The sequence below is a fragment of the Eptatretus burgeri genome, chromosome 4, assembly GCF_056783735.1.
Source record: "Eptatretus burgeri isolate ZD-2024b chromosome 4, Ebu_testis_v1, whole genome shotgun sequence".
NCBI lineage: Eukaryota > Metazoa > Chordata > Myxini > Myxiniformes > Myxinidae > Eptatretus > Eptatretus burgeri.
In genome coordinates this window covers 88,625,292-88,650,113 of record NC_140964.1, presented here as the reverse complement: position 1 = coordinate 88,650,113, position 24,822 = coordinate 88,625,292, and the positions used below count along the sequence as shown (strand labels likewise).

Genomic DNA, 24,822 nt, shown 5'->3' with positions numbered 1-24,822 from the left:
AAACATACACCATCTTCTCTGATCTGACATTTAATCAAACATACACCGTCTTTTCTGATCTGACATTAAATCAAACATACACCATCTTCTCTGTTCTGACATTTAATCAAACATACACCATCTTCTCTGATCTGACATTTAATCAAACATACACCATCTTCTCTGATCTGACATTTAATCAAACATACACCATCTTCTCTGATCTGACATTTAATCAAACATACACCGTCTTATCTGATCTGACATTTAATCAAACATACACCATCTTCTCTGATCTGACATTGAATCAATCATACACCATCTTCTCTGATCTGACATTGAATCAAACATACACCATCTTCTCTGATCTGACATTTAATCAAACATACACCGTCTTCTCTGATCTGACATTGAATCAAACATACACCATCTTATCTGATCTGACATTTAATCAAACATACACCATCTTATCTGATATGAGATTTCATCAAACATACACCATCTTCTCTGATCTGACATTTAATCAAACATACACCGTCTTTTCTGATCTGACATTTAATCAAACATACACCATCTTCTCTGTTCTGACATTTAATCAAACATACACCATCTTCTCTGATCTGACATTTAATCAAACATACACCATCTTCTCTGATCTGACATTTAATCAAACATACACCATCTTCTCTAATCTGACATTTAATCAAACATACACCGTCTTATCTGATCTGAGATTTAATCAAACATACACCATCCTATCTGATATGAGATTTCATCAAACATACACCATCTTCTCTGTTCTGACATTTAATCAAACATACACCATCTTCTCTAATCTGACATTTAATCAAACATACACCGTCTTATCTGATCTGACATTTAATCAAACATACACCATCCTATCTGATATGAGAGGCTATATTCTAAATCTGATGATGCCTGTTCGGAAATTTATATGCAATGTGTTTATAAAGTCCTTGTGCAACATTAAACCATTTTGACAGTGCCGATAGAAAGTCTACCCCACCCCCTTTCAAAATTATCACCTTTTGTTGCCTTATAGCCTGGAATAAAATTGCATTAAATCAGATTTTTTTCCACATTTATTTACACAACGTAACCCACAACTTCCAAGTGAAAAACAATTTCTACAAATTTCAGAAAAGTAATTAAAAATACAAAACTAGAATATCTTGGTTGGATAAGTGCCCATCCCCCTTATAATAGCAATTTTAAATTAGCTCAGGTATAACCAAACAACTTCAAAATCACACATCAAGTTAATTGGCCTCTACTTGTGTTAAACTGTAGTGAGTAATTATTTGAGAAGAAAATCAGCTGTTCCTGTAGGTTTCCTCTGATCGCTAGTGCATTTCACAGCAAAGACTCAACCATGAGTATCAAGGGAGTTTCAAAAGACCTCAAGAATAAAGTTGTGGAAGGGCACAGATCAGGGGATGGGTATAAAACTATTTCAAAGGCCTTGAATATCCTTTGGAACACAGTCAAGACAATCATTAAGAAGTGGAAGGCGTATGGTACCACCAACTCTGCCCAGATCAGGCTGTCCCTCCAAACTGGATGCCCAAGCAAAGAGGAGACTGATCAGGGAGGCCACCAAGAGGCCAATGGCAACTTTGAACAAGCGATATGCCTTTATGGAAAAGACTGCTCACTGTGTGCGTGTGACAACAACATCCCAAGCACTCCACAAGTCTGGTGTGTACGGTAGGGTGGCAAGGAGGAAGCCATCACTCAAAAAACCCCACCTTGAGTCCCATTTGAGATTTACAAAAAAATAAATACACCCGGAGATTCTGAAGACTTGTGGTAAAAAGTTTTGTGGTCTGACAAAACCAAGATGGAACATTTTGGCCAAAATGTAAAACGTTACGATTGGTGCAAACCTAAAGACAGCACTTCACCCAAAGAACACCATCCCTACTGAGGCATGGTGGTGCTAGCATCATGTTATGGGGGTGTTTCTCATCAGCAGGGACTGGGGCACTTGTCAGGATCGAAAGGAAAATGGATGGAGCAAAATACAGAAAAATCCTCGAGTAAAACCTGCTGCTCTGTGCAAGAAAGCTGAAATTGGAATGGAAGTTCACCTTTCAGCATGACAATGACCTGAAGCACACAGCCAAAGCTACACTGGAGTGGCTAAGGAAAAAAAGATAAATGTCCTTGAGTGACCCAGTCAGAGCCCCGACCTAAATCCAATTGAAAATCTGTGGTATGACTTAAAGATTGATGTCCATCAACGCTCCCCTCAACTTGACTGAGCTTGAAGAGTTTTGTGCAGAAGAATGGGAAAATATTGCCCAATCAAGGCATGCAAAGTCGGTAGCGACCTATCCCACAGACTCACAGCTGTAATTGCTGTAAAATATGTTCAGCAAGTATTAACTCAGGGAGTGGACACTTATCCAACCAAGATATTCCAGTTTTGTATTTTTAATTAATTTACTGAAATTTGTAGATTTTGTTTTTTCATTTGGAAGTTGTGGGTTATGATGTGTAAATAAAAGGTGGAAAAAGTCTGATTTTATGCAATTTAATTCCAGACAATAAGGCAACTAAAGATGAAAATTTTGAAAGCGGGTGTAGACTTTCTATAGGCACTGTAACTTTCGATGTACACGTGATAGAAGTAAACTGTAAATGGCATATTAAAGTATAATTTATTAAATGGTGGAAATGTTTATGTTGTGTTATTGTTTTTTCATTTCATTTTAGATGCTGGAACTGATTGAAAATATCAACAGTAGAAGAGAAGGTAACATGTGTTACGGCTCGCAGAACAGAAGTCCATAACAGCTGTGAAAAGAAACTTCACGACTCATTATAGGAAAGATGCAGCACATAGAAGCTCAATGAAAATATTTCAAAGAAACTGGGTCAGTGAATGACAAAAGAAAATCTGGGAGGCCTCGAATCAGTGAGGAAACTGTGGCCGTCGTCCAGGAAGCATTTGAAAGGAGAACATGAAAGTCGTTGTGACATACTGTGGATTAAACATCCCAAAACCAGAACGGCACTCTGTAGAGTACACACCCCCACCAAGCTGAACAGTTTACGTTCTGTATTCCACTGACAAGCCGGATCTGCATTTGGACCTCAACAAAATCTAATCGGCTTGTTCACTGATATGCAAATGGTCTTCAAATTTCAAATCAATCGGATGAAAATTGAAAATTTTAGAAACTATTTTAGAAATGTGGCCCATGTTGACCTTTTGGCCTGTGTTAACCTATTGCCCAATATTGACCTCAAAAATAATAGGTGGTTGAATTCAGTGATCTGATATGCAAATGCTCTCCAAATTTCAAGTCAATCGGATGAAAATTGAGGATTTCAGAAAATTTGGCCCAAATTGGCCTTTTTGCCAATTTTGACCTTTTGGCCAATGTTTTCCCCAAAATTAATAGGTGGTTGAATTTGGTGGATTGATCTGCAAATGCTCTTCAAATTTCAAGTTAAATGGATTAAAATTGAGGATTTTAGGAAATTTGACCTATGTTGACCTTTTGGTCTAAGTTGATCTGTAAATTAATAGGTGGTTGAGTTCAGCAAACTGAGATGCAAATGCTCTTCAAATTTCAAGTCAATCGGATGAAAATTGATAATTTTAGAAGCAATAATAAAATTTGGCCTATTTTGGGTTGACCTTATGACCTATGTTGACCTTTTGACCCAAGTTAACCTCAAAAGTAAGAGGTGGTTCACCTCAGTTAACCTCAAAAGTAATCCGTTGAGCAGTTTGGGCAGAAGACAAACAAACAAACAAACAAACAAACAAACCAACAAACAAACGGAGGTGATCAACATACTTGTCAAAATGTTTTTTTTTTGTCAAGTAACAAGAAAAAGACACAGAGCATGATCCTGGCAAAATCCGACCCCCTCTCCAAAGGTTGCCATGGATACATCAAATTGTCCATTTCATTCAGATTAAAATTCACAATCTTAATCAAAGCTCAGGTCAATTGGATGAAAATTTTTCAGATTGAAATTGATGACTTTTGAAGTTTGACCTTTGACCTCAAAAATAGTTGGTTTCCCAATTCAGTGATGCAATATGCAAATCTTGTTCAAATTTCAAGTCAATCAGATGAAAAATGACGATTTTAGAAATTTGACCTTTGACCTCAAAAGTCAAGAGCTTTCTCAGTTAAGACTTCCTCTACAACTTGGGAAAGTTTCATGACGATCTGTTTAGAATTGTGACCTGTAGGCAATAAACAGACACAAACAGACAGACAGAATAACAAAATCGACTGACCAATCAATATACTTGAAAAATCTTCGATGTTGCAAGTTACCAACAATCGGAGGCGATCAACATACTTGTCAAAAAAATGATTATTCTTTTGCAAGTAATAAACAAACAGACAGGTGAAAACATAACCTCCATCCATCTTCAGTGGCAGAGGGGAAAATCAGTGCACAAAATTCTCAAAGTGAAATTGTAGGAATATGCTTATGACATTAAGGTGGTTCAAATGTCACAGGAGGATTACCATGCAAGGCTAGATTACAATGCAAAGTTTATGTCAACAATTAAAAACAATGGCTTACTGACTTCCTCTACTCTCAAAGCCAACTTGTGGCACTCAACAAAATCCTTTCATCTCCTCTCCATGTCAAGGCTGGAGTGCCCCAAGGCAGTGTCCTGAGCCCAGTCCTATTCCTGAGCTTCATCAATGATCTCTCTGACTCTGGAAAAGCCGCTTTATCTATTTGCCGATGACTCCACCCTCTGCCATGACATCCCTCGTCCTTCAGACCAAGCCTCTTCCCTCTCGTCAGACGTGGAAAAAAAATCTCAAGCTGATCAATCACTTGGATTATGTCTTTCAATCCTGACAGATTTCTACTCTCACTTTCTCTCTCCTAAAGGACCGTCTGGCAACCACCTACCAACCCCCCCCCCCGCCCCAACCCCCATATATTTTCTAAACAATCACCTGGAGCGAATTCAGTCCTTTGATCTCCGAGGTGTTGCTATCAGCCATGATCTTTCTTGCCGCGAGAGAGGTCGGGGCCAGGCGCGACCACGCTGACGGTCCCGGGAGAGGGACTCACCAGCCATAAAAGGGAAGTCGCGACTTCTTTCTTTCTTTTCCTTCCTTTGCTTTTTGTATAAATGTGTGTTGGCGCTGTCTGTGAAGTAGAACTGCGTAAGTGTTGCCGTGTGTCGGTCGTAGTCGGTTGTAGCTCTGCATTTGCTTTTGTTGCATGACTGTTTTAACGGTTATATGTGCATTTTTGACTGTATGGCTGTATATACATGCTTGTCTGTGTGTGTGTGTGTGTGTGTGTGTGTGTGTGTGTGTGTGTGTGTGTGTGTGTGTGTGTGTGTGTGTGTGTGTGTGTGTGTGTGTGTGTGTGTGTGAATAAAATGCTTGCTTGTTGAACTGTTCCCACTCTGCTTCGTCTCTTTTCCTTTTTTATTGAGCCTCCATCTTGCATCACATAAGGGGTTTGTAGTGGGTGCAACATCCCGGTAATTAATCTGAACCGTCCAGGTCGACGATAACACCGCTCGGTTATCCCGATAGGACGGAACGGGCCGCCCAAGCGGCTCATGTCCGGAGTCGACCTGTGGCGAGGTACGATCACCCGGTTTACCATCCGCGTGGTTTCTTAGGTAGGTCGAGTTTGGCGAACAACCCTATCCTACGCGGGTGGCCGATTGGCACGATTGTGGTGAGGTCGAAAGGCCCACCCGTGACTAGCTCCCGGCGTTGGTCGGAGAGGGTCGCAACAGAATTGTCCGTCCGGTGGGCGACGTGCCGCGATTCGAGTTACGTGGCCGTTTGCACGCCGGCGGGCGCGAATTCGCAACAATACGTACAAAGTTGACAAACAACTTTGAGTTCGGAGCTATTGCAAATTGAGCTTAAAAGGTTTTTTTTTTTGAGCTTAAAAATTGATCACTTAAAAAATTCTCATATCTGGATCCGGATCTTCAACAAAATATAATCCATTCATCCTTGTCAGACACCCAACTCTCCAACCAATTTCGTCCAAATCGATCCACAACTTTTGAGATATCCTCTGAACACAGACAGACAGACAAAGATGGGTGAAATCAAAACCTCCATCCACCTTTGGTGGCGAAGGTAATGAGAGCGTGCTTTATCATTGTTGAAAAAAAAACATTCGGTGTTTCACCAATGTGTCCAGGAGCATTGCTTACCTTCTTGTTGATTTAGTTGCACAAAATCACCCATGACTGTCCAATCTTTTATGACAAACTACATATAACACCACAGGTTTGACAAACTAAGCTCGATACTGCCAGATTGAGATGCAGGCAAAGAAAAAAGGGGTTGTTGTCGCTACTGTGGATTTTAAAAAGCAAGGCTGAACTAAAGATATAGTCAGAATTGAAGAAATGTCAGATCAAAATGAATTTCTCTTTTGAAGGATAAAGTATAATCTGAAACTGTAATTTGCTTTAAAAAAAAAAAACTAAGAACTTCTCTGTATGATAGAAATGCTTTAATGGATTGGCGTTTGAGCACTTTTGGACTTGTTGCACTCAATTTCTTTGTTGGCATGAGTGGTACTTCCTGCTGTGAGTGGAGCCTGATATAGAGGATTTGTGGTCCAGTGAGAAGTGAGATGAAAAGACACACTGGAGGCACATTTTATGGGATATCACCAATCTTGTACAATAGATATGAACTAGGAAATGCTCAAAACCCACTTGAAAACTGACGTTACACCAACTTATAAAAACGGATTAAGCGAAAGCTTCAAACTTTTAGTGGTCATGATTCAGAAGTCTCCAAAGGCAAAGAACCGTTGGGTCATGCTTAGGGAGCGTGGCAGAAACATTGGCTTATGTGTTGTGGAACTACCATAAGGCAGAAAGCCTTTGGCACCAATTTGCCATATTGACTCACTCTGGTCCAAACAATAGATCATACCCCATGTCGCTGATTCTGAAGCACCCTTTATGTTCCAAGTGAGAAAATAAATGCCAACTCGGAAGAATGAGGAACGAAATGAATGGCAAGAAATGGTCTACATAGAATACAACAAAAAATAAGCTCACATGAGAGGTCTGAATGATGAGCAATATATGTTTTTAAACGAATCAAAATTCTAATCAACATTATTTGGGACAATACATCAGAAGTGGGCAGACAAAGAGCAAAACAAACAAACAAAAAGCCAAACAATGAATGTTAAACTCGAAGGGCACTCGGGACAGCGCATACCTCCGCCACCGCCCCCCTCAATGCCTCATCCACAAGAACATATCGGCCCCAATACATTTTTGAAATATTTGAAATATCGTTTTTGGCCTAATCTCTCAATGGTGAAGGATTCTTCTTTATAGATTTAAAAAAGTTCTCGTATCCGGGATCTGGATTCGGATCTTCACCAAAATCGAAACAATTTGTCCCTGTCACGCACACAGCCTGCATACCAAGTTTCGTCCGAAACCGTCCACAACTTTTTGAGATATTGTACTATATATTGGTTTATTCCTATTTATCAATGGTAAAGAATCGGTTAAAAAATTAAAATGATCAGATCCCGATCTTCACCAAAATTGAATCAATTCTTCCTCGGCACACACCCATTGTGTTCACCAAGTTTCATCCAAACCCATACACAACTTTTTGAGATATCCTACACCAGTGGTTCCCAAACTTTTTTGTCCATGACCCAAAATTTGAAATCACATTTGCCTCACAACCCAAATGATACTGATACCGAGTGTACCTATGATAAAAATTGTCAGAGAAGATGCCTTTGACATGAAACCCCCCCTCAAAAACAGATTTTGAGGGGGGGGGGGTTCAAGTTTGAGTCACGACCGTGAGTTTGGGAACCCCTGTCCTACACACAAACAAACAGACAAACAGACAGACAAACAGACAGATATGGATGAAAACATAACCGCCTTCACCTTCGTTGGCACAGGTAAAAATAAAATAATCACCAGAGGAATGAAGAAAGAGACTTGGAACTGACATTTTCATGAAAGTTAGAGTCTAACACCACTCTTTTACTTAAAGGTCAGGCATTAGTATTTGTCTTCAGACAAAAATGCTCATTCACGTGACATCGGAATTGTGTGTTATGCGTGTTCTGCACATTTTCCATGAAATCTCTGAAATATCACAGCATGAGTGACAGTGAGTGGATGTATAGGAGAGTGAATAAGCAAATGAGAGGAAGTGAGTAAACGTTTTCCTGATTTTGTGATGAAAATTTAGATGAAAGCAGGAGGGACTCAAAATAATAATTTGGATGACATTGCACAATAGAGAGATGGGAGAATAAAGAATCTAATACTTTCACGGCCTCAATTCCCACCTTCCTATGGGGTCAGATGGGAAAAGTTTTTGACCCAATCCTTTCACAAACTGGCTGATTAGGCCTGACGTTTAAGAACCAGCTGCGAAGGCCTGCGTACGACTCAATTTCCTAGGAATTTTGTAATATCTAATTAGGATGCTGGTGATGACTCCCCTAATCTTTGCGAAAGACATTGTGGGATATTAAGCATCCACCAACAACCTGTGCTAACACACGAGTCCTCTGGCCTAACGTCCTTCCAAATGAAGGCACACACACTGATGCCTCGTCCTGCATGCAACACACCAGGATGACAGTTTATAGGTGGTTGAGATTCAAACCCTGGCGAGGCTGCTCAGATATGAGTGTGCATGCCTCTTGGTCACTGATCCCCAACCTTCTCAGGCTCACGGGAAACACTCATCAAGTAACACACTGCAGGCAAGATCATACTTTCTGTGGAAAGCAAAATATTTGGCTTAGGTCAAAAAAAAAAATATATATATATATATATATATATATATATATATATATATATATATATATATATATATATATATTTATGTCATGCTCTTGCACTCGGTGCAATATTTTGCACTGTTGAGCCTTTGCGAGCTTTACAAAGTCTGGAGTGTATGAACTTCTGGTGTTAATAATTTGTGATAACCTTTGTAGGGCGTTAACATTTTTAATTTCCTGTGGCCATTGGCAAAGACGCAGGGTCTCGAAGGCAACAAGTTGGGGACCACTGCTATAGGCTAGCCTGCCAGCTGAGAAAATGGGAAAAGAATGATGGTATAAGAGCATTAAAAAAACAAAAGATGTTTTTAACAAGCTCAAATGAGCTAAGATCCTCATCCTCTTAATGATGACGTCATAAAAACGAATACGACGTCATTATGATGTATCAGGTTTGCGATAAATTATCTGTGCTAATGCCCGGCTTGATTCCCGCAAACAAAATTCAAACAGCTTGCCTAGTTTCGGAGATAATGGTATAGGCGATTCCCATTAGCGGCGATATTATGACGTCAACTTTTTTCTTGGAAGAATTTCCAAAATCGGAGATGGTTACTACCTGCGCGTGGGCTTTCTGCATATACATGGCAAGTTTCACGAAGATCCGATGAAAACTCTGGGTTGTGAAACAAAAAAATGTCAAAAAATAGGAATGACGTTATAGAAATTGATATGACGTCATAGTGATGAATCATATGTGCGGTAATTCATCTCTGCTAATGCCCTGTTCGATTCCCGCAAACAGATTTCAAAAAGCTTGCCTAGTTTCAGAGATAATTTTTTAGGCGATTTACATTAGCGGAGATATTTTGACATCATAACTTTTTTTTTCTTGGAAGAATTTTCAAAATCGGAGATGGTTACTTGTCTGCGCAGGGTATTTTTACATACATACGCCAACTTTCAGGAAGTTTCGATGAAAACTGTAGGTTGTGAAACAAAAAAGTCCACAAGAAGAAGATGAAGAACAACAACGTGAGTAAGACTTGGAGATCCACGAGGATCTAAAAATAGGTTTTGAAATCAAGAATAGCAAACAAAGAGCAGTGTGGTGGATTGTACAAAACAAATATAAAATGAAAATCGTAGCTTGTTTCGACTCAAACAGCAAATCACCAACTTGGCTCTGGCTATTGTCTTTATGGAATTAAATTAAACTTTTTCTTTACATCAGTCTGTTTTAACTTGTCCTATTCAATAGCTCCCTTGTACACAAGGTTAAAACAGCAATTCATTTCGTAGTATGGAACACGTTTGCTGCAGCAACACAGTTCCACAATCCACACATCCAGAACCACCTCTGCCTGGAAGAGATGAAGTGTGCTCCAGATTCTTTCTTGGGTCCCACAGAGTCCTGACTTTAACCCCATCAAAAACGTCTGAGAAATTGATCAGGAGTTGTGGAAAAGCTGACATCTGATAAGTAATATGCAAGAGCTGCAACAAAATCCACACAACCTGAAAGTTAACATCTGGATCTGGCAGTAATACAGAATGTCATTGATTCGATGTCTTCACAGGTTCAAGCACCCTATGATACTGTTGCGGTTGTGGAAATTGTGGAAATTCGGTTGTATCTCTGCAAGTACATGTGTAGTTAGCCCCAAACCCATTGTTTAGAGGGAATAAATGTGATTCATTCGGGCTGCGACCCTTTGAGATAGCCGTTTTTCTGTTCTATCTTTATTTTGAACCAACCACGTCTCAACCGCCATCACACAACAACCACCAACCACAACGCCACTTCACAACAACAACAACAACAACAACAACGCCAACAGCCACAATCTTTACCTTCACAACTCGCTCCCGCAAACATCGCATCACCGCCATTCCGAACGACACCATGGCCATAAACCACCACCATAAACCCTCCACCACCTTCACCTCTCTCCTTCTGCGGCCATTCCCGCACCACCTGTGAGCACCGAGCGTCAGGCTGTCCTGGGCTCGTATGGGACGTGCGCCGAGCCGCGAGTGCAAAATAAGGCCTTTCCAAGGAGAATTCGGATCAGGAATGCTACACGCCCACTTCTGATCCGTCCAATCAGCAAGCGCGGGGCGGTTTGGCCCCACCTCCAGGCGCGTCTGTGTGGAATCGAGATATGCAAATTCTAGGATCAGGAGAGATTCACGCCCCTTTTTCTCCGTCCAATGGGCGAGCGTGGCTCCACCCCCGAGCTCGTCCTGATCCAGAAATGTGCATATGGGTTCTCCAGCCGGCCTATAAAGCGCCGAGCGCAAGGCGAATCGGGGTAGAGTCAGTTTTGGAAGAGCGGAGAGTGGCAGAAAAAGCAGAGTCGGTTTGGGCAGAGTCGGCCTTGGAAGAGCGGAGAGTGGCAGAAAAGGCAGAGTCGGCCTTGGAAGAGTGGAGAGTGGCAGAAGAGCGGAGAGAGTTTTGGGCAGAGGCAGTTTGGAGCGCGGAGTGGAGTCGGGAGGCGAGGGCATCCCGGTGGTTTTCGGCAGTCAGCTGAGGAGAATTGGGGGAAGAGACCGAGGAGCTCAGATCCGAGGCAAGGAAGACGGCGGTCGGCGACGAGGTCGCGGTGGAATCGCTCGTCACGGGACCCAAGCAAGCCAGCTATACTCTTTCCCCAGAGCATCAACAATTCCCCCCCCTTTTTCCCCCACGCTGAGAAAGTGCGAAAAGGGGGCCCCGTTCCCACCCCACACTCCAAGCAGTGCCAACGAAACCCGTGAAGGAGCACGAAGTCGGGGCACCGCCGCGCTGCCACATTTGCGGCTCATCACAAAGACACGGGTAGGACCCACCCGGTCTCGCGGACCTGACCGCTCTTTCAGGTCCCGCGCAAATATTGGCCCACAGGCCCCGTCTGCCCCCTTGCCTTTGAGGGTGGCCTTTTCTTTTGCTTTTGAGTAAATGTGTTGTTGGCACTGTCTGTAAAGTAAAATTGTTTAAGCGTTGCCGTGTGTCGGTCTTATTCGGTAGTATCTCTGCGTCATTGTTTCTTTTGTTACATCTGCTTTTTGTGCATAATTGTTGTAATTGTATATGTGTGCTTTCCGTGTGCCACAGAATAAATGTGCATCATGTTGAACTGTTTTCCCGTTTCGCTTCGTCTTTTCTTTAATTGAATCTCCATCTTGCTTCATGTAAGGGGTTGGTAGTGGGCTTAATACGCCCGATAATTAATCGGAACCGTCGAGGCCGATGATAACACCACTCGGTTTTCCCGATAGTACGGAACGGATCGCTTAAGCGGCCCGTGTCCAGAGTCGACCTGCGGCGAGGTGCGATCGCCCGGTCTACCCTCCGCATGGGTATTTAGGTAGGTCGAGTTTGGCGAACAACCCTATCCCACGCGGGTGGCCGATTGGCACGATCGTGGTGAGGCCGAAAGGCCCACCCGTGACTAGCTCCCGGCGTTAGTCCGAGAGGGTCATGACAGAATTGTCTGTCCGGTGGGCGACGTGCCGCAATTCGAGTCACGTGGCCGTCCGCACGCCGGCGGGCGCGAATTCGCAACAATACTAAAGGTCGGCGCTCGGTCTTAATATATGTCTTCCATTTGACTGTGTTCATACTACACATTGTTAAAATTAAGTTTGTTTACAATTGAGGGTATTAATTTTATTCTAGCAGAACATGATACAATAATGGCCAAAGCTTTAACCTCAATTTGCATCAAGGAGTGCAAGGTTATATGCAGGAACCCTGACCCACAATCGCGAGCAATATCCCATTGATTTACTTATTTACAGTGAAACTTACAAGTAACAAAAAAATTTGGTCAAGCAGAACATCCCCTGTTGGCAGTCTGGATTTAGAAGTGAACAAACAGGATATTTTCACAAATAAATGGCATAATAATTTATATACTAGAGAGTTCAAAGAACAACTTACCCCGCACAGTCTTGAGATGAAGGAGATGGGAAGAATCTTTTAAACTCTGGCTTTGTGTTTCCGAGCATGATGTACACTTGCTTTCTTCATGAACCTTGCACAACAGGCGTGATGGGCAACTACATCGTGCAACACTCCACCATAGTTGGCGGAATGCAGAATCTCAAACAGTTATTCTGCACACAGGGCTTGACAGCAGAAATGCTGATTCTCATAGTTCGTCTGCACTCAGGATAGTTTTTCAATTCCTGCCAAACGGAAGGTTTTTGAAAGTGATAAAAAGGTGAGTATTCAAGTTTATAATTCAACTAAAATAAAATTAAAATGTTAAAGGTCATAGAAAAAAAATTCAGAAGTTTACCACCATTGATACAGAGTCTTTTACACCACCTTATTTAACACGTTACATTAGTTATTCATGCCTGTTGTTTTGTGTCCTTTATGACGTCCTTCAAACAGTACATTTCCTGTTTGGAATGATTTTCAATTTTGTTTGACTGCCAGGCAGGCAAACAGAGTAAAGATATCTCACTCCTCTGCGCATTTGCGATCAGGCCAAATTCAGAGCCAAAGTTCTGCTAAACTGCAGGTTCGTTTGGATTGGTATTCAAAATATAACATTATTATACTACTCTTCTATTATACTACTCTTATTATTTATTCACTATATTATACTATACTACTTATATATTATATATTACTTATATATTATATTATACTACTCTTATAATACTAATACTATTATACTACTCTTCATATTCACTTTTTCTTCCAATTGGGTGTTGACGCCCATGGAAAAGCAGGAAAAAAAAACAAGGCAAAGGGTAAACAGACAAAGACGTGCGAAGGTATAAAGCTACACTATATTCTGGAAGGGAATTGCATGTGAAAGGGGAACAATGTCTCAATTGGTGTTGTAAAGTGCAGAGGTAGAAATTGGAGAGACCACGAGGTGGTGATGGGCAGCAGAACGAGTCCAGGAGGGAAGCCCAGACATGGAAAGATAGTTCCGCGTGCAAGAGAAGAGGAGGAAAGAAAGGAAGTGACTGTTAAGCCTAAAAACTTAGTGGTTAGTAACCATCTCGGTAAGGATTCCTGATATAACACTTGCCTGGAGCTCAGACGCACAGTGAGGAATCCCAAAAGTTGGGTGGACTGCAATGAAGGGTAGGACAGAGAGGTGAAAGGATGGGAGGACAAGTGCTTAAGAGAGATGGTTAAAAAAAACAAAAACTCCAATGCCACCAATCTGCCTGAAGTGTTAAAGAAGCAAATGCTGAGATGTAATGCCAATAACAGAGTGCATTCAAATGGAACAATCTCAAGGGAGTTAAATGGAACATACGAAGGTAAAAAGATGGACAACATCCTGGAAATGAGTTGTAGGTGAAAGAGTTTTGAGATCAAAATGGGAGAGATCGTGAGGTGGTGCAAGACAGCATACGAGAAGTCAAATTCACATATTCAAGCAGCATCAGCTCATAGTGGGGACCCATATTCCATGGATCCTTGAATGAAGGACCGTCATAAGCTGAGGACGGAATAAGCCCCCCGAGAAGAATTGTGAGGCAACGACTAACTTTGGTTATCAGTTTGGAGACATAATTTACTCAAGACAGGATCCAGCAGATCGTGAAGTTCAGGAGCTCCACAGACTGCATCTCTTCTTGAGGCTGACCACATATGGGGTCAAACACAGAATCAGAGGTAAGCATGCCACTCAGTCCATTCTTGGGAAATTAGAAAGAAGAAAGTAAATGAAAGGCCAATCATTATCAGATTAAAGCTGATGGTTTTTTTTTGAACTCCAACAAAATCAATCAAAATGAATGACCGACAGTGAGCAAGAAGATTTATGGGCGGAGCTACAAAAGGTAGGTGGTCACGAAAGGAAACACAAGAGCAGAACATTTTGACACAGGTCCTCTGGAGCTCTCACTTTCAGCTTACTGTTCATTGAAATTATGGCAAGAGTGTGCAAATGATGGCCCGAAAAAAAATGATTTATACTGCCGAAACTTTTCATGATTTCTTACCTTTCAGGTGACTGCAAATGGTTTCCCATAACACTGTCAACGCCCTAGACAGCTGGTTGGCCTGACACAGTAGGGGATGTGACAGCCGTTAGCACTAGTAGGGAGTCTTGTGCAAAAGTAACTATTTTTGCAGTTGTAGTGACATCCTGTGCTACAATTAGCAATCCTGTACATCAATTGAAATGACTAAAAAAAATAAACAATATGATTAAATGCTGTAAAAAGAATATTGCAAATTATGGAATGGCAAACAAAAGTGTCATATGCCATAAATGAAGCAATCAGTCTCTCACATTGCCCAAGTTCCAAATTTCACTTAGTTTTAGTCAATCGAATGAAAGGACTCTATTTTTAAGTTATTTCAATTCAATACAGAATGTAAAACCCCAGATAATTAAATATACTTCCTATAATCAGCAAAGTGATGGAATGTATAATTACAGCAAATTACAGGTACGAGTACGGGCCCGTAGGTGCGTGCCCGTAGCTGAGCGCCAATATGTGCAGCCCTCTCTTGCCCCTCTCTCTTGTCCCCTCTCTCGCCCCCCACTCTCATCCCCCCTCTCTCGCACCCCACTCTCACACCCCCTTTCTCGCCCCTCTCTCCCCCCTCCCTTGCCCACCCTCTATCCCCCTAGTCCTGCCCTTCCTCTCTCGCCCCCATTCTCATCACCCCCTCTCCCGTCCCCCTCTCTCGCAGATATTGATCGACAGATAAATGGCCGTAACTTGGGAACCGCTCGTCCGATTAATATCAAACCTCGAAAAGGCACATCCGCGGGTCCCCAGCAATATTCCTGTCAAGTTTCAATCAGATCGGACCGTCAATCGTGCAAAAATAATAATAATAATAAATAAATAAACATTAATTGTGATGTCATTCGTGATGTCATAGCACCGTGTCTTGTCATTGGTCGACAGATAAATGGCCATAACTTGGGAACCGCTCGTCCGATTAATATCAAACCTTGAAAAGGCACATCAGCGGGTCCCCAGCAATATTCCTGGCAAGTTTCAATCAGATCGGACCATCAATCAAGCAAAAAAATAATAATAATAATAATAATAATAAATAAATAAATGAACATTAATTGTGACGTCATTCGTGATGTCATAGCACCGTGTCTTGTCATTGGTCGACAGATAAATGGCCGTAACTTGGGAACCGCTCGTCCGATTGATATCAAACCTTGAAAAGGCACATCTGCGGGGCCCTGACAATATTCCTGGCAAGTTTCAATCCGATCGGACCGGTGGTTGTCGAGAAACGGCGGTCGCAGACAGACAGACAGACAGACAGACAGGCACGCACGCACGCACACACACACACACACACACACACACACACACACACACACACACACACACACACACGCACACACACACACACACGCACACACACACACACACACACACACACACACACACACACACACATTGCTGGAATTATAGATAGATGATGTGTGGCCGAGAGGAAAGGACATCATAGACTGGCATACCAAAGGGTTGTTGGTTTAAATATGACTGAATGCAGAAGCATTAATGATTGCAATTCTAAGCTTCTGGAGCATAAGCTAGTCTCAGAAGAATTACTCTGTGGCTAATGGATTGTTAAAAAACCAAGCTGACTCAGTAATGACCATCAGGAGGGGGTAATCTGCCTGTTGGAGTCCGGATGCAGCCAGATCTGGATCCGGACCTGAACCAAAATCCAATCGGCTTGTTCTTGTCACCTACCCAACTCATCCACCAAGTTTTGTCATAATCCATCCGACAACCTTTTGAAATAAGATGCTGTATATCGTTTTTGACCTCATTTCTCAATGGTGAAGAATCACTTATAAGGTTAAAAAAAATTATCGTATCCAGATCTTCACCAAAATCTAATCAATTATTGTCAGTCGATGATAAATGGGTTTTCTGGGACACCCTTTCAAATGAATGGGGGAAAGGGAAAAACTTTCTGACTCAAGCCCGAAAAGCTCAAAATAGGTGACTGATTTTTTTCCCCACCTATCCCCTTCCCTCCCATACAAGCAAATGTAAAATTCAGACTATGAAAGATTGAGACTTACTGATTAAAGCACTTCTCCCCCCCAACATAATCACAGTCCGTTTATATTTTCATTGCACTCAAAGAGCGAACCAACGAATATTTGCCCATGTTCTAATTTAGGGAATAACTTGATTTTCTTATAACCATTCATTTCCATGGAGTATATTCACAAAGAATAACTTGGAACTTGGTTCTTGGTTTAAGCTGTTTCATTTTCGTGTTAAAATGAGTCAGACTGCTTGAGAACGGCTGCCCCGCCCGAAGCAAAAATGCGACTCGTTTCCTATGTTGGACACACCCTGAAAAACCCATTGTTGTGTGATCTCCCATGATGTCATCAACAGGAGGCTATTTATTACCAAAGCGAACTTCGTTCTTATTCAGTCTTATTCAGAGAATTTTGAGTCTTATTCAGCGAATGGAGTATTTAGAAGAGAACTTTGACCTTGCAGATCAATCGTTTTCACAAGATGAGAGGTGAGATCCTTGAACCGATTCATTATTTGTTGTTTTATGCAGAATTAAATCACTATACAACCAATAATTATTGTACGTCTTTTTCTAACAGGTTGTACTCAACAAGAACATCGTTGATAACTGATCGAGAACAGGAGGCCTTTGAATTACATGACGAGTGGCTAAAAATAAATGACTTCCTTGAAAACATTCGATCTTTCAGAAGAGAATTGAATGATATTTTTGTTGGCTAGCAAGAAGTTCTCTCACGTCCTCTGACCTTGAATGAGTCGAGTCAAAGGTGAGAAATTATCCCTCTGTCCCTCTCTGTGTGTCTTTATGTCTGTCTCTCTCTCCCTCTCTCTTTATCTCTGCCTCCGTGTGTATGTGTGTATGTGTGTATGTGTTGGGGTATGTGTATGTGTATGTGTATGTGTGTGATTGTGTGTTTGCGTGTATGTATGTGTATGTGTGTATGTATGTGTATGTGTGTATATGTGTGTGCATGCGTGTGCATGCATGTGTGCGTGTGTGTGCATGTGTGTGTGCATGTGTGTGTGCATGCGTGTGTGCATGCGTGTGTGCATGTGTGTGTGCATGCGTGTGTGTGCATGTGTGTGTGTGCATGTGTGTGTGTGCATGTGTGTGTGTCTGTCTGTCTGTCTGTCTGACTCATTATTATTATTATTATTATTATTATTTTTTCTTTCAGTTTAAACACCTGTCTGGATGAACCAAACACACAACTTAATCTTCTGGAGGAATCTGACAAGACACTCTCTTCTGGAGGTAAATGTTATATTTATTATTTTATTAATATCATAATATAATCATCTTTATATACCCTAATTGTTCTTCACTCTTTTGTTTTGAACAGAATATGTTGATCGAGTTTCAAAACCAAAACAAAGTAGAACGGGCACTCAGTAGAGCGCATACCTTCGCCAACGCTACATTTTTCCCTCCCCCCCCCCCCCAGAAACCATTAATTGTGAGGGTATTTAATCCCATACCACATCTGCCATCTCATATGTGTTATCATGGCTTAAAAACATTAAATTTCCTGTGTCATATCGTATATCACAAGATTGGGCATTGGATTCACAACATTTTGGCATTGGTTGCATGCAAATTAGATAAAAATCAACCGCAGTATGGCAAAATGACGATTTTGACCTTTTCATGACCTCGACATTGACCTTTGTACTCTTAATTTTGTAATTGGTATTAGAGTGTGGGGAACAGAACAGTCAACATTTTGGTGTTGGTTTCATGCAAATCGGATAACAATTGACCGTGTTTTGACTAAAACCGCACATTTTGCAATGTTGTGACCCCCCTGACCTTTGACTCCCAACCGCTAATAAGGGTTATTACGTCATTGTGTCATGTCACATACCACAAGATGGGGCATTGAATTCTGAACATTTTGGCATTAGTTGCATGCAAATTGGACACAAATTGACCGCGCTATGGTAAAAAGACGATTTTGACCTTTTAATGACCTTGACCTGACCTTTGACCCGATCGCTCCCAAAATCTAATCAAATGGTCCTCGGATAATAACCAATCATCCCACCAAATTTGCTGCGATTCAGTTCAACACTTTTGGAGTTATGCGAATAACAAACAAACAAACACACATATTCACAAATAAATACATAAATAAATACACAGCGATCAAAACATAACCTTCGCAACAAAGTTTGCGAAGGTAACCATCAGAATGCTGCGAAAGAATATTTGGTTCAATGTTATTACTTTTGTTTAATTATAAATGCTTTCCTTATAATTATCCGATTTTGAATTACAAGAAAAGAATAAAGGAGATGTAAAGGGGGGCGGGGAGGTAGGTGCGCTCCCCCAATGATCCACCACCACCCTCATCCCTCTCCCCTCCCCGTGTGTGTGTGGGGAAGGGTGGGGGTGGGATCAGGGGGGTTGTGGGTCAAAGGTGGGGGCACACAGGGGGGTGGGGCTTGTGTGGGTGGGTGGGGATTGTGTGGGTGGGTGGAGCTTGTGTGGGTGGGTGGAGCTTGTGTGGGTGGGTGGGCCTTGCGTGAGTGGGGCTTGTGTGGGTGGGTGGGGCTTGTGTGGGTGGTTGGGCCTTGTGTGGGTGGGGCTTGTGTGGGTGGGTGGGGCTTGTGTGGGTAGGTGGGGCTTGGTTGGTGGGGCTTGTGTGAATGTGGCTTGTGTGAATGTGGCTTGTGAGGGTGGAGCATTTTTATCCTGCCTCCTCCCAGAGGGAGGGAGCAGGATATTGTAATCGTCCGGTTTGTTTGTCTGTTTGTTTGTCTGTCTGTCTGTTAGCAACTTTACGGCAAAACGGCTTTAGCAAACACTATCAAATTTAATCCACAGGTGGGCAATGAAGGTTAGACGACCCCATTAACTTTTGGGTCCAATTGGATCAAAGGTCAAGGTCAAGGTCACGAAAATATCAAAATCGTTTTTCACTCATAATTTCGTCAAAAATGATCTGATTTACTTCAAATTAAGCTTATAGTGAACCTTATTCTATTTTTAACTTATAATCCTACCCATTCCTATAGTGGAAAATGCATATTTGTGAAGATCGGTAGGGTCCGAAGTTTTGGGGGTCATGGCCATCGGTCAAAATTACTAATTTTCCATTAAAACTAAAACATGGTTACGAAAATACAACTTTACGGGAAAACGGCTGGCTCAAACACTGTCAAATTGTATCCACAAGTGGGTAATGAACCTCGGACGACCCCATTAACTTTTGGGTCCAATCAGCTCAAAGGTCAAGGTCAGGTCACGAAAAGGTCAAAAATCTTTTTCGCTTATAACTTCGCCAAAAATGGTTTAATTGACTTCAAACGAAGACTAAAATATTCCTTATTCTATTCCTTATAATCAACATTCAGGTTAAGGATATATCAAATTTAAATTTGATCCCCAAAATAACTTTATGCCTTAAATGGGCAGGATTTGTTGTGCCTGGAACCACTTGTTTTTTAATTAAATAAACATATTGTGTGTGGGAAGTAATAAACTAATCACTAATTATGTGGATATGATGGATGTGGATGTGGCTTATGTGAGTGGGGTTTGTGTGGATGTGGCTTATGTGGGTGGGGCTTGTGTGGATGTGGCTTTTGTGAGTGGGGCTTGTCTGGATGTGGCTTATGTGGGTGGGGCTTGTGTGGATGTGGCTTTTGTGAGTGGGGCTTGTCTGGATGTGGCTTATGTGGGTGGGGCTTGTGTGGATGTGGCTTTTGTGAGTGGGGCTTGTCTGGATGTGGCTTATGTGGGTGGGGCTTGTGTGGACGGAGTCAAAAAGGGGCGGAGTCAAAAAAATTTCAATTTATCTTTGTCTTTTGTCGGCCGACTTGGAGTCGGCCGACTCCAGCATTACTACGACGCCTCAGACGGCGTGCACACCTCATATCCCTCGCCGAACCCCACGGCCACTCCTCCACCATCACGCCCATCATGCATCATCATCATGCCCCTCCCCGTGGGCATGACTACACCACAAATAACATGAACCTAAAATCTCTTCCCCCTTTAAATCACATAATTTGTAAGTTGAAGGGTTTTTTTTCAATTTGTCTTTGTCTTTTGTAATTCCTGTGAATAACATGAACCAAAAATCTCTTCCCTCTTTAAATGACATAATTTGTAAGTCAAAGGAACTGTACCGACGATATCAACAATTTTTAAAAGTTCATTTGTCCATCGCTTGGTGTAACCTTTTTAAAAATGAGATTTCCACCTGTATATTCTTACTGTATCACCAACTTTGAACATTGGCTTTCTGACATAAATCTCTTTTTCATATTTTAATTTTGTAAATGTTTCTGATGGCTTCGATTTCGTTGAGGTATGAATTGTGTCGTTGTACTTATCTACAATGTCCTGAATTCAAGATAACCATTGTTGAGAACCGAGTTGAGTGAATTTTTTATATAGTCTCTCTTTTAAAGTGCGATTAAAGCGCTCAATAACAACCGCTTTTCCTTCATTAAAAGGTGTTATATAATGTAATGTTGTTATTTTTAAGAAAATTCATAAATGTTGTGTTGTCGAACTCTATACCCTAATCAGTCCACAATTTCTTAGGTTTTCTCTTGCTTTTACTGAATATCTGTTGGAAAGCTAACAGAAGAGTATTACCTGTTTTGTTTTTCAAAGGAACAACCCACGCATATCTACTCCTCAAATCAATAATGGTTAAAGCATACTTGTAACCCTTATCATTATTGAGTTCAATTAAATCAGCGGATCAGATATAATCAACTCCCTTGGAACAAACCTTCCTTCTATGAAACCTTGTGATAATTGGTTTATGTAATTCATCAGCTAATTGCTCTTCAATCTTAATGACATCATTAGAGCCTATAAGTTTTTTGTATTTCCAAGCCCAAGTTTCAATTTAGCACTGATCATCTTCTTCATAATGAACGAATCAACTTTTTCTCTCAAGGTTGGATTTTGTATCAGAGACAAATTATACAACATTTCTCTCTCAGCTTCATGTTTTTTTTCCAACATCGTGCTATTTCCATAATCAATATCGTGCCTCATGCACATTTCATCAACCCTATTGATTGGTTTGCTCCACGGTTTAGGATTGTCAGCCTCATCTAATCTTTTATTCAAGTTTGTTCATGGACCACAGAAAGAATACCCTGGTAGATGTATTTTGCCTGGTATTCCAGTTGTTGTAAATTTACTTCCTGATAAAAGCTTTTGTATATCTCCCCCTTGTTTGTGTTTGGTGATGAAATCACTCTTTTTTGAGTGACACACACCGAACATGTACCTTTTTGTATAACCCTATTAGTTTTACTTTTAACATACAAGATATTTTTACTCTCGGTTTTCTTTTTACATTTGAGACAATAACTCATTTATTTATGTGAAAAATTCCTACAGAGTGTGAAAACCTTTTTTGTTTCCAACATGCACATTTGAATCTTAATTTTTAAAACATAAATAATCCTTAGAAATGTCTTCACACTCTCCTCAATTTATTGAAGAAAAAAAAAATGTAAAACTTAATTCAAAGTCAATTGCACCAACATCATCAACAATATGATCTTTTCCTTCTTTCTTTTCTTTATCTCCACTTTCTCGTTTAAATCTTCTCCCTGAAACCGATGTTAATCGTCTTGAGGCATTTATTTCTAAAAGACTTGCCAATTCTTTGTTTTCCTCCTCGGTGCGTTGAGATTTATTTATTTTCTGTAATACCTTTGATCTTTTTATAATCTCATTGGTTTCCATATTTTTATATTTATTTATTCTCTCTATTTCCTCCCATTCCTCCTTCTCTCTCTTCTCTATCTTCTCCCTCTCCTCCTTCGCTCTCTTCTCAGTTTCTTCAACTCCTTCCTCATCCCTTACTATCCTTGAACCACTTTCACCCCATAGAATATCATACATATATTCATCTGGATTACTTGATATTCCTGCATCCAAAATAAGTTTTCTTGGCAACACGAAACCAATAAAATTTCTTCCGAATTTCGAAAAGAGCATTGTGTTTTCTTAACTTTAAAATTCTTTCATTACTTAACATTTTAGTTATATCCAAAGTTGTTGGTTTATAAACATCAGTATAAAGCCAATCTTTTATTGAAAATACCTCACTCTTATGTTGTAGAACATATGATGTTGATTAAAATACCGAATACCCTTTTCTTGAAGGTATGCTTGGACACAGAAATGATAATTTTCTTGAAGCCTTCTTGCTGTCATTTATGTATTAGAAATATCTTCTTCTTCTTCTTTTGGCAAGCTCCCGTTAGGGGTCGCCACAGCGGATCAACCGTCTCCATTTCGCTCTATCGTCCACATCTTCCATTGACACACCAACCACCCGCATGTCCACCCTCACCGTATCCATGAACCTCTTCTTTGGCCTTCCTCTTCTCCTCCTGCCTGGCGGCTCCATCTTCAACATCCTTCTCCCGATATACTCCGCTTCCCTCCTGTGCACATGTCCAAACCATCTCAATCTCGCCTCTCTCACTTTATCTCCAAACCGTCCTACCTGCTCTGTCCCTCTAATATACTAATTCCTTATCCTGTTCATCCTCGTCACTCCCAACGAGAATCGCAGCATCTTTAACTCTGCCACCTCCAGCTCTTGCTTCCTGTATTTTTGTTAGTGCCACCGCCTCCAAACCATACAACATAGCTGGTCTCACTACCGTCTTATATACTTTCACCTTCACTCTTGCAGCTACCCTTCTGTCACAAATCACTCCTGTAACTCTTCTCCACCCACTCCATCCTGCCTGCACTCTCTTTTTCACTTCTCTCCCACATTCTCCGTTACCTTGGACAGTTGATCCCAAGTATTTAAACCCATCCACCTTCCCCACCTCAACTCCTTGCAACTGCACCATACCACCACCCTCCCTCTCATTTACGCACATGTACTCCGTCTTACTCCGACTGACTATCATTCCCCTTCTCTCCAGTGTGTACCTCCACCTCTCGAGGCTCGCCTCAGCCTGCTCCCTACTCTCCCTACAGATCATGATGTCATCCGCGAACATCATAGTCCATGGAGACTCCAGTCTGATCTCGTCCGTCAACCTGTCCATCACCATTGCAAACAGGAAAGGGCTCAGAGTCGATCCTTGGTGCAATCCCACTTTTACCTTAAACTGGTCCGTCATTCCGACCGCACACCTCACCGCTGTCACACTGTCCTCATACATATCCTGCACGATCCTCACATACTTCTCCACCACTCCCGACTTCCTCATACAATGTCACAACTCATCTCTTGGCACCCGATCATAAGCTTTCTCCAAATCCACAAACACACAATGTAACTCCTTCTGGCCTTCCCTATACTTCTCCATCAACATTCTCAAAGCAAACATCGCATCAGTGGTGCTCTTTCCTGGCATAAACCCATACTGCTGCTCACAGATCGTCACCTCTCCTCTCAACCTAGCTTCCACTACTCTTTCCCACAACTTCATGGTGTGGCTTAACAACTTTATCCCTCTGTAATTTCCACAGCTCTGCACATCACCCTTATTCTTGAAAATCGGAACCAGTACACTTAATCTCCACTCCTCCGGCATCCTCTCACTTTCCAAGATTTTATTAAACAATTTGGTTCACAACCCCACTGCCATCTCTCCGAAGCACTTCCATGCCTCCACTGGTATACCATCTGGGCCAACCGCCTTTCCACTTTTCATCCTCTTCATAGCAGTCCTCACTTCATCCTTACTGATCCACCCCACTTCCAGATTCACTATCTCCACGTCTTCCAACCTTCTCTCTCTCATTTTCTTCATTCATCAGCTCCTCAAAGTACTCCATCCACCTTCTCAACACACTCCCTCGCTTGTCAGCACATTCCCATTTTCGTCCTTTATAACCCGAACCTGCAGCACATCCTTCCCAACTCGGTCCCTCTGTCTTGCCAATCGGTATAAATCCTTTTCCCCTTCTTTTGTATCCTTATACTTATCCTTCCTTATACTTTCCTGTACTTCCTCGTTCCACCACCAAGTCTCCTTATCTTCCTTCCTCTGTCCAGATGTCACACCAAGTACCTTCCTAGCTATCTCCCTCACCACTTCTGC

The 24,822-nt window shown here is 41.5% G+C and overlaps 1 long non-coding RNA gene across 3 annotated transcripts in view; it reads right to left on the bottom strand.

The window, feature by feature from the left end:
* LOC147028631 (uncharacterized) overlaps positions 1-24,822 on the bottom strand; it is a 176,631-nt gene that overhangs the window by 63,055 nt on the left and 88,754 nt on the right. For all 3 annotated transcript variants that reach the window (XR_015057639.1, XR_015057640.1, XR_015057638.1), the window contains exons 4-6: positions 14,725-14,785; positions 13,800-13,843; positions 12,689-12,936 (exon numbers count right to left, since the gene is read on the bottom strand). This is a non-coding gene — a long non-coding RNA (uncharacterized LOC147028631). The remainder of the gene's footprint in view (positions 1-12,688; positions 12,937-13,799; positions 13,844-14,724; positions 14,786-24,822) is intronic.